This window comes from Amborella trichopoda, chromosome 4 (assembly GCF_054954075.1).
Source record: "Amborella trichopoda isolate Santa Cruz 75 chromosome 4, AtrichopodaSantaCruz75HAP2 v2.0, whole genome shotgun sequence".
Classification (NCBI taxonomy): domain Eukaryota; kingdom Viridiplantae; phylum Streptophyta; class Magnoliopsida; order Amborellales; family Amborellaceae; genus Amborella; species Amborella trichopoda.
The window spans coordinates 53,891,685-53,905,044 of record NC_142339.1 but is presented as its reverse complement, the minus strand read 5'-3'; the positions used below and the strand labels follow the sequence as shown (position 1 = coordinate 53,905,044).

Here is a 13,360-nt window from a genome sequence, read left to right as displayed (position 1 = left end):
ATTACATTTTGCTTGATTACTTTTGGAACTTTTATCTCCATGGGCTCCACTTTCACTTTGGTGAATCAAGGACATGAGGTCTGAAGATTACTTTATCCTTATTCATTACTTTAAAGAAAACCTTTTATCCCCATATGGACAAATTGGGTTCTCCACGCGGGGATTAGATATACTTCTCTTTAATAATTTTTAATAAGAAAAGTTGAATTTTAAGGGGAATCAGTGGATACGCACAATAGAGAATTAAATTTAAACTTTAAGGTGAAATATGCACTTTTTGTTAGCAAACCAAATGAAAGAAAATGGTTCTTGAAATAAAAAAATGCATCAGGTATGGGATTTATGCTCAAGAGATCTTAATCATTCATCCAACATATCTGAAACTTGAGTATAATTACCAGTGGAATTGTTCGAGATTTCAGCACACGACTTTGTTGCTTGAGATAAATGAAAAAGGCAAAAAATTCTATAATGGGAATCTATGATCTCCACAATTGGGGAAAGGAGGAAAAGGAAGAAGCATGCTTTCGGTTGCTTGATGCAGAGGGTAGGAATATGCATGCAATGTCAACCCCTCTTCATCTCTCTCTCTCTCTCTCTCTCTCTCTCTCACTCTCAGGGCTACGTATAAAGGGTCCCAATCAATGGGATCGTCAGAATATTTCGTATGAAACTTGCCAATATCGATTAGATTTGAGATCTAAGATCGCTCTCTTTTAGAGTTTTTTCACTTAAAGATCTTCACAATATGCTTGAAAGTTATGCTTTCCTACTTTCTCATTCACCTTTTTTCGTTTCTCAAGAAAAATCAGGGTCTTGAATGGCCCTGAGCATTCTAGGAGCATCAGGCCTTGAGGCACATTTTTCTAATGATGCTTTACAATTATAACAAGGAGGAATCCAATAAGCATCAGGGTTTACAATTTTAGAATAAGTCCCATGGTCTTTACCCCTAAACAGATTTTGGTACAATTATATCATTGTTATCATGAAAATAAAGGTATTAAGCACACTTGGATGTGACTCATTGGCCTCACTTTCCTTTGAAATAGTTGTTGTTGTTCATCTGCAGTAGTAAATCGGTATAAATGACTGTTCAATGGGTTTTCATATATTGGATTTGGTTTCTTAAGATTTTTTTTTTTGGATAGTTCAACAATAGGAATTGAACTTGAGATGTAATATTGCTGCTAGCATCAATCACTATCTTTTTAAACCCAAGCCCCATGGCTCAGCTTCTGCAAAATCTTTCACAAAATCTGTCCTTTCTTTTTTGTGGATTATGATTCAACCAAGAGATCTATTATTTATAGGTTTCGCAACAAAAATTCGAATGATTAGACAGCTTCTAAAAAATTCTTTTCATTTCTTCCATATGGATATCGAGACAAAAAAAAGCACTTAGGAGGGCTTTGCAAGGTCAAACTATTAGCAGGGTTGGCTTGTAGAGCTAATGATATTAGGGCATGCCTGTTTTACTGGAAATCTCCTTCTGATGGGGAGATTTCTGCCAAACTAGCCTCTTTCCCAAATTTGTATTAGGGCTGCCAACTGGCCCGGAGCCCGGGAAAAGCCCAGCCTGAAACTATGCCCTAGTAAGGCCCACCCGTTAAAAGCCTGAAAGCCCGGCGCGACCCGTTAAGGCTAGGAATTATACTTGGAATATTGGCCGGGGCCATTTGGCTTATTGGGCCTAGCCCGGCCCAATTTTAGATTTTTTTTTTTAAAATCTCTCCAAACTATTCTTATAAGCCAAAAAAAAAAGCTAATTATTTTGTCTTCTATTTACCTTCCGTATAGAACGACTGTGATGGGGTCCCCACTAGTGTTTCGCCCAAATCATGAGATGGCAATGGGATTTCCAACTCAACAAACAAGTCCAAGGAGGTAACTGTTATTTTTGTCACAGAACCTCTCTATCTCTCTTGCGTTGTTGTATTTGATGTTCCTATTTTTTAGCATACAAGATGCACTATTTCAAAAACACTTTATTGTTAACTGCATAACTTTCGATGTTACAAACAAATGAGATAAGAAGAATAACAAAGGAATTCTCAGAAGACAGAACGACAGAGAGACAGCACGAGAGACCATATGTAAAATCTCGATAAGAAAAACTACCAAAACCTTAAAAATTAATAAAAAAAAATAATGGTATTATCCTTAAACCACATGAAAGAAAGAAAAAGTAGCAAAAGAACTCTCATTAATCATGGATTAATCTGCAATCCCTGGAAAAAAACACCACAAAAACTGATTGGATCACTACAGATTAACCACTTCGAAAAGCCAGGAAATCCCATCCACTAATAAACTAAGACATTACAAAACGTCCAAATTCCGAAAAGAAAAAGTTCGATTCAAAGAGAGAGAAAGAGAAGGAGAAAGAGAAAGTGAGAGAGATGCTCCGAGTGCAGAATCTCGAAAGAAGGGGCACCTGATTTCTTGTATTCTCTCTCTGAACTTCTTTGTTTCTCTTCCTCTTTTAACTCGGAGTTTTTTGGTTTTTTTAGAGAGAGAGGAAGACCTTGTGACTTGCAGGGAGAGAGCACCTCGAGAGAGATTTGTAGAGGGAAGACCTATGTTTTATTGCTTAAAAAAAAAAAACAAGAAAAATAAATGGGCCAGGCCTTATTAGGCCCAGCCAAAGGCATTTTCGGGCTTGTCAGAGCAGCCCGGCCAGGTGACCAGATTTCGAGCTTTTTTCAGTCCAGCCCTATCCGATAATACTATATACCCAAAATGGCCCGACCTGGCCCGACCTGGCCAGGGCCTAATTAGAGATGGGTTTTGAGTCAAAATTTTAGGGATCGACAATTTATACCATGGTCAATATAGACATATAAAAAGTTATTTTTAAAAGTAAAAAATAATATTATTTGATGTATTCTTCTAGACTGTGCATTTATAGATTTTAGTAGGACCCCTACCTTTAACATCATCTTTAAGATAAATGTTAATTGTGTTAGGGGACGCACGTGTAGAATTGCATCCCCTAACGCAGGCTGCACTTATCTATTCAAGAAATTGTTTTCATGTTATACCCAGTAATAATCATTATCATCATCATGATCATCATCATAGCTTTTTCTGAGCTATTTGAAGTCGGCTACATGAATCCTAGTCTATCAAAGATCGTACCCTCAGTAAGGCTATAAGTCCCCACCTCTTTTCTCACTATTTTCAACTGTCTTCTTGGGCTTACCCTTTCTTTTTTTTTAGCTTTCCACTTGAACTAACTAACACCTCCTAACAAGTGTTGGACTTTATCTATTATGCATATGGCCAACTCACCTAAGTCTACTTTCTCTCATCTTATCGTTTATTGGAGCTTCACTTAAGTTCTCCCAAATATATTCATTTTAAACTCCACCCTTCTTGTCTTTCTACGCATCAGTCTCAACATCCTCATCTCAGCTACACTCATCCTATGAGTATATTGTTTTTTAACCACTCAATATTCTACCCATAAAGTGAAGTTTGTCTCATAGTTGTCCTATAGAACTTGCCATTCAGTTTCATTAGTAGTGCAACAATCATATAAAACTCCAGTTGCACTTCTCCCCTTCACCCACCTAGCTCTAATTCTATGAGCGACATATTTTTCAATATCTCCATTTTTTTTTTAAATAATCATCCCAAGATATTGAATGTGTGCTTTTTTTGCTATTTTTTAGTTGTTAATCTTAACTACTTCTTCGTCTCTACTCCTATTATTACTAAACTTGTATTCCATATATTCTACCTTAGTCGGGCTAATTTTAAATCTTTTTAATTCTAGAGTGTCCCTCTAAAGTTATAACTTTGTTTTAATGCTGCTTTGAGTCTCATTAATCAAAACTATACCTTCCGCAAAATACATACACTATGGTACCTAATCTTGTAGGTTTCTAGTTAAGTCGCACATAACTAAGACAAAGAGATATGGGCCCAATTGAGAATGGTCTGGAGCCTTGGTGGTAGTACTGTTGAGATTTATGGAAAGGTCTCCGCTTCCATTATCACCAAAGTGTAGGGGCCCAAATCCCTACTAACATACCACTTTTTTAGAATGGCTTGGGGACTTGGCAGTAGTATTGCCTAGCCCCATGGTGAGGTCTCTGACTCTATTCTCACCAAAGGGTAGAGACCTAAATCCCCACTGACTTACCACTTTTTTAGAATGACCTGGGGCCTTGGCGGTAGTATCATCGAGCCCTATGATGAAGTCCCTGACTCCATCTCATCAAAGGGTTGGGGCCCAAATCCCCACCGACATACCACTTTTTTAAGAAAAGGGCTAAGAACGTGGTGGTAGCACCCCACAACTTGGTCACCATGTTGTGGTTTCCATTCCCACCACTAACACCACCAAATCAATACCTTCAAAAAGTTAATTTCTAATCTACTTGAGAAAATGCGTTGGGGCCCGTCTTCCCCACTGAATTACCCAAAAAAAGAGGTATGGGTTCAACGTTGATGTCTAATGTAGACCTATTGTCATTAAAAACTCACTCGTATCTACACTAGTTGTTCCCAGACTAGTTAGTGCTCTATCATATATCTCTCTCACCGAGTCGATGTAGTATATGAAGACCCCTTTCTTTTCCAATACTTACCAAATAAAATATTGAAGTACTCTATCATAAGCTTTCTCTAAATTAATAAAGACCAGTTTTGGAAACCACTACTCGGGCAAAGTGCTCTGCCCATGCCTGATCCGTGAGCTCGGACAAAGTTTGAGTAACTCGGCCTGAGTAGTGTCGAGTATTGTAGTAACAAAAATTGGTTAAAAAATTATAAAAATACAAAAAATCCAAAAAAATAGGAAATGTTTGTTTTGAAGTACGATTAAGCAAAACACATCAAAATGAGGTTAAAAAAGTAATAAAACAAGTAATAAATTATTTACTTGTTAGGATTTTTTATATTTTTTGAATATCTTTTATATCCCCGAGTTGGACACCCAACTCGAGACAACTAGGGTTCGGCAAGGGCCCGAGCCCAAGTAACTCGGACGAGTATAAATTACTTGGCCGACTTTTCAAACACTGATAAAGTTCATATGGAAGTCTTGTCCCTTTGCCTTAAACATCTCCATCAATTACCTAAGTAGAAAAATAACCTCAATTCATGCCATAACCAATATGAAAAGAATGTATTATTTGCATAAAATCTATTTACATAATATAAGGGCGAGGGAATACATTTAAAGATCTGCAAATGATCAAAGAACAAACACAATAGCGGCCCTTAAATGCAATCTGGGTACCGATGGCGGTGAGGGAATCATTAGGAATGATGCAGGTGGATTCATTGGAGCCTTTGCGATTCCATTGAGTATCTATTCTAATAACATAGCTGAATTCCATGCACTTGAGAGGGTATTTCATTGGCACTGGAGTTGAACTGTGTACCTCTTGTTATTGAAAGTGATTCCATACTTCTTGTTGATTCCATGAGTCATCGTTTCAAGGCCTCCAAGAGATTGCACTTAATTTTATCTAATTATATATCTAAGCTTGCATCTTTCACTGATTGGCAGTGGAAGGTCCAACATGCTTATAAAGAGGCCAATATGGCTGCAAATTCTTTGGCCAAAGCAATGGTTTCTATGAATGAAGCGACAGTGTGGCGTGTTCGCCCCCTTGATTTTGTAATGCCTTTCGTCCTATCAGATTTTGCTAGTGTTCCCTCGTCAATGGCTGTTTAAGAACTGTTTATGTAATATTTATTTTGATTTTTTAATAAAGCAGGTAGGGGCCCATATCCCCACTTATTCACCCAAAGAAAAAAAAAAAAGCAATTTTGGCATGATGTCACACTCAAGAGCTTGTAGACAACTAAAATTTCTAGAAACGCAGTACTGAGAAGTAATAATTGATGGGTAAGACAAAAAGATTAGGTTTGTACTTGCGTACATAGCACTACTAGTTGGGTTGCATCCCACAAGTTTGAGCGTGTTTGCAAAAGAGAGAAGAGCATCAAATTGAGCTATCATTACAAATTTTCAATCAACCGATGTGAGATAAGGCCACTGATTGAGCATGAGGAAGGAGAAGATGCCTTCTTTTCACCCACCAATTTTCAGTCATGAGACACATGACTCAACCATTAGCTTAAGAATGAGACCTAGCTTGTCTTTTCCCTGAATTTGCAAAGAAATTTTCCTCAGGGGCTTAGATGGCATAGTGATAGACCCACTGTTCTAACTGAAAATATATGAATTGTTAAGAGAGAGAGAGAGAGAAAACATATTTTATTGGTGACTCTCATGCTGTGGCCTGCCTACTCTAATGTCCATTTGGTAAAGTTGCACAGATGCAAAAGCACGACAACAAGAGCATTATACATTCACTCTTTGTGGCTGTAGCGATACATCTAGATGGAGATACATGTGAATGTTAGGTAATGGTCTTATGCAGATGGAACTGATATGCCCCGCAATACCAGAGCATAAAGGAGGCCCATGATTTATGATTTTGTGTGTGTGTATGAGAGAGAGAGAGAATGGGGTCACACCAACATAACATCAAAAGCGCATGAATTTCTTGTTAGGTGATAGCTGATGTGTGCAACACATGACTCTAAACAAGTGAGCATGAATCTATACGAGGTTCTTAGGCAATTGTTGGGTTCCATATTAAGAAAATCGTCTCGGCCACGTAACATGTATAATTAATGGGCAGCTTTTACCATTAAACAGCTAATGGATTTTTATTTACCCCATGTCACATTGAACTGCCTCCTTGCAAGAGGTTTAGGGCTCAATTCTTTGCGGCTTTACTCCAAACAAAGTTCTATCATAAAAAAAAATGGCCGAGAAAAGTAGTTCTATCATAAAAAAAAAATGGCCTAGAAAAGTAGTTCTATCATAAAAAAAAAATGGCAGTCTTTAAAAGTGAAGTTCATTAGCGAGGTTCAAACCCCAACCACGCTAAATACTAAACAAATAAGGTGATGTTCTGTAGCGAGGATCGAACCCTAACCGCACTAAGACTTATGCATCAGTACTAACCACAAAGCCCTACATTTTGGCAGTCTTTAAAAAAGTGATGTTGTCTACCCTGACCACGCTAAGCCTTATCCATAAGTACTAACCACAAATCCCTTCAAAGTTCAAACATAGCCCTTCAAAGTTCAGACTTATGTAAATAAAGTTTGTCATCGTGTTATAAAGCCTACTGGCCCAAAACTCGCCTTAGGGCAAGGCCGAGTTACTCGTGGCCTCGCCCTTCAAAGTTTAGATTTATGATAAAGTTTATCAACATGTTGAACAACCTACTTGCCTCGCCTATAGGACAAGGCCGAGTTACTCGGCACAATCCAAGTGGCCTCGGCCGAGTCTCAAAACATTATCAAAGAAGTTTTCTTAAGAGTCACAAAAGTCGAATAGAAATGCAATCTTTTTCATCTATCAACGAATAAATGGAGCCACTTTTGAGAAAGTTGCTTCCACGACAAATTCAGAGCAAGAGCACGAGATTTTTGAAAATTAATTCATTGAGTTGATAAGACGAACCTTTAGAACTCTCAGGGCGGATTTTAAGTTACAGTACATGAATGAATCAAAAGAGTCTTTGTTGTGGTAAATCAATTAGGGTGAAATGGAGAAAAACTCGAAGATATTCGAGTAACAAAGAAAGTAATATGGTCACTTAATCCAAGAATCAAAGAATTTGGAGGCTCTGATGGTTGATCATTTTATGGGATCCTTGCAAGCCCATGTACAAAGATTATTTATGAAGTCTTCATGTTCTTTGGATCATAAACTTCAAACCAAACTTGCAATGAAAGAAAACAATGGAGAATCACATATTGGAGAATCACATATAAGACGAGGCCAAAGAAATCATGTTAATGGATGACGAGAACGAGGAAGGAGTAACATCAATAACAGAGGTGAAAGAGGGAAGCGGGTCGAGGCAATGGTGGTTTGGGGGCAGGTGCCTCAACATAATATCCTAGGCTCCATTCCCACTGTTAACACTCCAAACAAAAAAAAAAAAAAAAAGGACTGAAAGACGCCAAACCCCATAAAATCAAAGAGAACGAGGAAGCCAACTTTTAAGGTCATTTGTCACTGATGGTATGAAAAAAATCTAATGTTCAATGTAAATAATCGCAAAAAGAATTACGGCCATGGATCTAATAGTATATGCTAATCTCCAAATGATGTTATTGAAAAAGCTGATTTTGTTGAAAAACAAATATACAGACGAAGAACGAACTTTACTTTGGCCTACAATGATGTTAATGAGAATCAAATAAACACTTCGTATCTTGACATTGGTGCACGCATCGTGTGAAATAAAAGTGTTGTTTGTGGTATTGAATGAATCAAATTTGAGGGTATGGATATGGATATCTGGAGATTTATCTATGAGACTGGTTAAAGGATACACAAAGTTTCAATTCAAATGATAAATGGTGCTCATCAATTTGTTCTGATGTGTATTATGTGCTTCGCATGAAAAATAACATTTTGAGTTTGGCAAAACTCTTAGGGAAAGGCCATAACGGAGGCCTTTCTACAAGGGAGGAAAGGAAAATTTTGATGGCCCAAGTGATTTCAAATAGAATGTTCCCTTAGATTATTCAAAATTAAATTTGAAATGCCTTGAGTCTATTTTGAATGATAAATCACTTTTATGACTTAATTTGGGCATTTTTAAAATATTATTTACAAAGAGACCATTTATCTTTTGTATGTGGAGATCACAATCATTATCACTCATTAAATATCAAATTAGATGGCTTGGGGCACTCATGAAGTCCGAGATTTTGTTTTTAGAACTATATCTATTTAATGACACTCTGCAAACCACCCATTTTAAAATTGAAGGGACAAGAATGAAAAAATAAATGGTCTCTTTGTAGACAACCTCCATTTTTAATTTGATGGTTTGAGGTTATTTTCAATAGTAAATATGGTGAATGGAATAAAGCAACCAAATGGCTTATGCGAAGAGTGGATTGTATGAAAGCAATATAGAGAAAGCTTCAGGCGTGGAAAATAAAAAAAAAGATTAAAGATTTTCTAACTTGTGCATTCGAATTGTGTAGACCTCTTAAGCCAACTCACTTGGATAAAGTTGGCATTTTGTTACATATATTGATCATTACAATGGCAAAAATGCGGGTCTATTTTCTTAAAAGAATCAAAAGTTTTAAAAGAACTTAAGGAATTCAAATCCTTTTTTGATTTTTGGAGAAGTAAAGTTGTTTTCAAATTAAAGTAATAAGGTGTGATTGAGATTGAGAGTGCATTTTCAAGTGCTTTCTTGACCTTATTGCTTCAATTCAAATACAATTCAAAATCATTTGATTTATACTCTAATCTCTATCACAATTTATTACTTTAATTTGAAAACCACTTTGTTTTTAAACAAAAGATTTAAATTCCTTGAATACATGTAAAACTTCTTATACTTTTAAGAAAATAGGCCCACATTTCCCCATTTTAATGAGAGCATAATATACATCCTTTTAAGGATCACCCCTTTGGGTCATGGGAAGAGATATCCATGAAAGAGATAGGTCTCCAAGAGAGAGGGAGATATATAAAATTTTAAAATTTGAGCATTTCAAGTTTGATGGTTTGGGGTTATTGTCAATGGTAAATATGGTGAATGAATTGCATTGGATAAAGCAACCAATTGGCTTATGGAGAGAGTGCGTTGTATGAAAGCAACATCGAGAAAGTTTCAAGAGTGGAAAATCAAAAAAATCATCAAAGATTATCTAACTTGTGCATTCGAATGTGTGTAGACCTCTTAAACCAATTCACTTAGATAAAGCCGGTATTTTTGTTACATTTATTGATTATTATAATGGAAAAATGCATCTCTATTTTTTTAAAAGAATCAGAAAGTACTTAAAGAATTCAAATATTTTGTTGAAAAATGAAGTGGTTTTCAAATTAAAGTAATAAGATGTGATACAGATTGAGAGTACAATTCAAATGCTTTGCAGACCTTATTACTTCAATTCAAATACAATTCAAAAGCATTTGAATTGTACCCTCAATTTCTAATAGACTATATTACTTTAACTTGCAAACCAAAACATAAGATTTAAATACTTTAAATCATTTTAAAACTTCTTATACTTTTAAGAAAATAGACCCCACAATTTTCCATTGTAATGCAAGCCATAATATACATTATTTTAAGGGCCACCCTTTGGGGTCATGGGAAGGGATATCCATGAAGAGATGGGTCTCTCCACCAGAGGACAATATATAAAATTTAAAATTTAGGCATTTTAATTTTGGTAGTTTGAGGTTATTGTTAATGGTAAATAGAGTGAATGGATTGCTATGGACAAAGAAACCAAATGGCTTATACGAAAAGTGCATTGTATGACAGCACCGTCGAAAAAGCTTAAAGAGTGGAAAATCAAGAAAAGCACTAGAAGTTCTCTAACTTGTGTATTCGAATGTGTGTGGACATCTTAAACCAATTCACTTGGATAAAGTCGGTTGTTTTTTTTTCATTTATTGACCATTATAATAGAAAAATGCGGGCCTATTTTCTTAGAAGAATAAGACGTTTGAAATGTACTTAAGGAGTTCAAATCTTCTGTTGAAAAATAAAGTGGTTTTCATAAGGTCTAATAGAGATTGAGAGTACATTTCAAATGCCTATTTTCTTAGAAGAATAAGACGTTTGAAATATACTTAAGGAGTTCAAATCTTCTGTTGAAAAATAAAGTGGTTTTCATAAGGTCTAATAGAGATTGGGAGTACAATTCAAATGCTTTTTGGACTTTATTACTTCAATTCAAATGTAATTAAAAAGCTTTTGAATTGTACTATCAATTAAAAAGCACTTGAGAATTGTACTCTCAATCTCCATTATACCTTATTACTTTAATTTGAAAACCACTTTATTTTTTAAACAAAATATTTAAATTTGTTAAATACTTTTAAAATTTATGAATCTTTTAAGAAAAATAGAACCACATTTTTCCATTCTAAAGAAAGCCGTAATACACATCCTTTTTTGGGGCTAGGGAATGGATATCCATGAGAGAGATGGGTCTCCAAGAGAGGGAGATATATAGCCTCCTAGAGAAGGTCTATATTCCCATGAGGTTTCGGATTGGTTGAATTTTCACTTCTAAAGAAAAAATGTATCTTGGTTGCACTAATATTTTATTTAGATAACAATGTAGTGGTGGGAAAGAAGAGGGTAATTAGTGGCATTGTTCTATCAAAATAGTGGGCTTAGAAAGGAAGATCAGTGGGGATTAAAACTTTAATTTTAGTAAGATAGTGGATTTCTAATTACCAAGGCAATAGGTGTGGACGTTTAGGGTGAACGAGTATATTTTTGTACTATTGTGGCATGCTTTTATATTTGTTCTATATTTTACAACCGATTTTTTTTTATATTCATTTATTTCATATTTAGTCAACTTGTCCATTGTCATGAGTAGGATCCCAACATTTGGGTTTCAAAGATATGCATGTGAGGGGTTCCCAAGGACTCTACAATAGGGTATCAAAGAGGCTAATATTTGTGTCCTTATCGAAAAAACAGATGCATGACGAAGTTGGATGTATGATTTGATGTGGAGACTATGGAAGCAAAGCGTTTGTAAAAATTTCACAGTGAAAGCAAGAAGATAGAAATCAAAACATAAATCCATCAATAAGGACATCTCTCATTGGAGGGTCATATCAGCATTCTTGCCAACAATTCTTAAAGTTGGTCACTGAAAAATGCTATTCCACTTTCTTCTTTGCCCTTCTATGCCCAGGGAACAGGGCAATCTAGAATACAAGTGGTGGAAGAGAATGATGCGGGATATAAGGCGTGTTGTTTATACCTGAAATTTCTAGGCGAATGGTGCTTTGACCATAGTAACAAGATTTTAGAACCTAAACACATCGATCGGTAGTAGAAAAAGGACTACGTTGAATTATGATCCACGAAAGAGGCGAGTCGAGAGACCTTCCTTTCATGGATTACTGTCACTGCCACCTTGTGAGGGAGTAAAATTGAAAATCCGCCTCGTAAATGATGCTTGGAAAGATTTGAGAGTAAAGGGGGGAGAGTTTTAGAAATGATTTTCGAAAACGATGAACTAAACTACATATGAAAATTAACCTAAGTAAGAGATGAAATAAAATAAAGATGGGAAGAAGAAGAGCTTACTGGACCTATAGGCCTGGGACCTAGAGTTGGGAGCTTGATTTAGATCCATGATTGAAGCGCCGACTTCTTCCACTCTTCAGAGTCTGCAAATCGAGGCTAAGCAGTGTTCTTGATTGAGTCTTAAAGTTTGTTTTGGCTAGAGGTGGCGAAGACCTAGGTGAGGACAAATTGCCTGGGGTTCTCCTCGAAGGACAGCCATGGCTAGGTTTTTTGTGTATTTAGGGTTAAGATTGGGTTCGTTGTGTCCTAAGGAACGCCATGGTTTGTTGGTGTGGGAATTAGGGTTCGGGTTTTCCAGGAGGACTAAGGCTCATGGGTCGAAGTCCTGATCGGATACGGTTTTGCCTAATTGAGTTAGGTTAGCACACAAAATATTGTAGGCTCGAGAAAGGGGAGGTTTCCTGCCACATGTCTACAAACCCATTAAGAGTTTCCAGACATTGATAGAGGGGTTCTTATGCCTTTAAGGTTGATAAATGGCTTTCATCGGTATTTTAATAAGAGGGGAGCGGGCCAAAATTGGGGTTTTAAGTGTGGTCAAAGGTGATTAAGGTTTGGTCAGGGTTTAGGGTCCTTAATCTAGGGTTAGGTCAAATTTGCAAGGTCTTAGGGTAGTTTTTGGCAAGTTTAGTCCTAATTTGGCAAGTTTAAGGGGTTCCTGAGCTTCATTAGCACCCAAGACCAACTGATCCCTTATAGCCTGGTCTTGCACATGACAGATGGGGGCCCAGGGAAGAAAGCAAACCCTCTTGAAAGGTCAGGAGCGTGGTGGGTTGGGTTGGGTTGGCATTGCCCATGATCTTCAACATGTAAGGACATCTTTTGCCCTAAACCGATATGTTTTGAGGACATGTCTTTGGACAATCTTATAGGTTTCGTGCTCTGTGTCCCAGAGCTTGAATTTACCCTTAGTTTTGAAGGATGCGTTACAGTACACAGTAACTCTGTAACCTAAATTTAAAATATAACAGATGCTTTATAGTTTAAGAATATTTGATAAAATTATATAATTGAGTCTTGTGGAGATCCCATTGATTAACAAAGGGAGTATTGAGTGGGTCTTCTATGGAGTTGATGGTTAGCTCATTGAGTGGGGCAACATCTAGAGTTGTCATTAAATATTAAAATATGTTCTACAAAAATATGAGGATTGTTGATAGGTTGAGGTTTGTATAAGGTGTCAACCTTATACTATTGAACTAAGGTGCGCCTCAAGA

The 13,360-nt window shown here is 36.5% G+C and overlaps 1 long non-coding RNA gene across 2 annotated transcripts; it reads right to left on the bottom strand.

Annotated features, from left to right (window-relative positions):
- Positions 1-5,113: 5,113 nt before the first annotated feature.
- LOC110007029 (uncharacterized) lies at positions 5,114-13,091 on the bottom strand. 2 transcript variants are annotated; one of them, XR_002280524.2, is made up of 2 exons: positions 12,144-13,091; positions 5,114-6,127 (listed from the first exon to the last, which is right to left on the bottom strand). It is a non-coding gene; the product is annotated as an uncharacterized LOC110007029 (long non-coding RNA). The 2 variants fall into 2 exon arrangements; XR_016054828.1 differs by having other exon boundaries at positions 12,149-13,091.
- Positions 13,092-13,360: the final 269 nt, after the last annotated feature.